Source organism: Pteropus medius, unplaced genomic scaffold, assembly GCF_902729225.1.
Source record: "Pteropus medius unplaced genomic scaffold, Ma_sr-lr_union100, whole genome shotgun sequence".
Taxonomy (NCBI): domain Eukaryota; kingdom Metazoa; phylum Chordata; class Mammalia; order Chiroptera; family Pteropodidae; genus Pteropus; species Pteropus medius.
Genome location: NW_024346667.1, coordinates 21,728,790 through 21,730,244, shown reverse-complemented (window position 1 = coordinate 21,730,244; position 1,455 = coordinate 21,728,790).

The following is a 1,455-nucleotide window of genomic DNA, read 5'->3' as shown; positions in this document are numbered from 1 at the left end:
ATGTAGAAACAAAAGGAGATGAAAAGAGAATTTATTAAATTAGGTTAAAACAACCACAGACTCAAGTAAGGGCTGCCTTCATCACACTGGCTTCCAAGCAGCTTTTAGAGTTGAGAGAGTGAATAGATAGGAAAAAGTAGCCATAGCTCAGGAATATCTGACCTTCACAAATAACATTTTCTGTAAATGTAGACACAGGATGAAACCAGTTGAACTATTTGCTTTCTAGTTATGATAAAGATAAGGTACTGCAAGAATGCGAAACTTAACTAGAATAAAATGTATACAGCTCAAGTTTCTCCACAGATTAGTAAGAAAATTTGGATCTAAAGGAGCCACACATATCCATGGTATTCTTTAATTGGCATTATCATTTTTACAATGTGGTATATTTGGTGTATAAATTTCAAAACAGCTTTTATGTTCATAAGATTATTCATCTGACTAATAAAATCTTGGTTCATAAATGAGATGGAAAAGACTGGAGATCATCCAGCCCATCATTCCACTAGACAATTTCAAGACTAATAATCAAGATTTGTTTTTCATATTCCTTTGGCAACTTATAAGATAATTTTAAAATATTGTTGGATTTTAAAATCTGATGTGTATAATTGTATTATATATAGGAGTAATACTCATTTGTTCCATTTATCCTCCCAATATATAAAAGGGAAAACATATTGTATGCCAAAAGTTCTGAAATGGCTGTCTTTATCGAGTATTTACTATGTGCCAGATACTAGATGTTGAAATATTTTACCTCATTTTATCTTCATTGCAACCCAATTAGGAATAATGTTACTTGAAAGAGGAACAAACTGGGCCTTGAAATTTAAGTAACCAACCATGAACTAGTGATTGACCAATTGACACAGCATCGTGTCAAACTCCTAAAACCCTGTGTGACCCACTGTTCTATAATGTAAATAAAATCATAGTAGTGAAGAATAGGATGCGATTCTCATTTTCTAAATTATGTATGCAATCTACCACCCAGACCAGCCCTCATATGCTTCTTCTTACTGTTTCATTTATAATTAACTTGTTCATCAATTACTTATTGAATTCTTCCTTTGTAGCAGGCAATGGACTTTTGAAATACAAGTAGATGTGGTCCCTATTCTTATAAAATTTTTATTTAATATTTTCTTATAATTAGTAAGACCAACAATAGCTTACAAAATATCTTAATGGTTACCAGAGGGAAACGGGAGAAGGGGAGATGTAGATAAGGGTAAAGGGGTGACAGAAGGAGATTTGACTTTGAGTGGCGAATACAATGCAATAGACAGATGATGTATTATCAAATTATACACTTGAAACCTATATAATTTTATTAACCAATGTCACCCTGATAAATTTAATAAAAAATAGTTACAGATTGTGATAAGTAACGGAACTAAACAGAAGCACTATGATAAATTGAACTGTCTTTTAAAGAATGGTCATCAG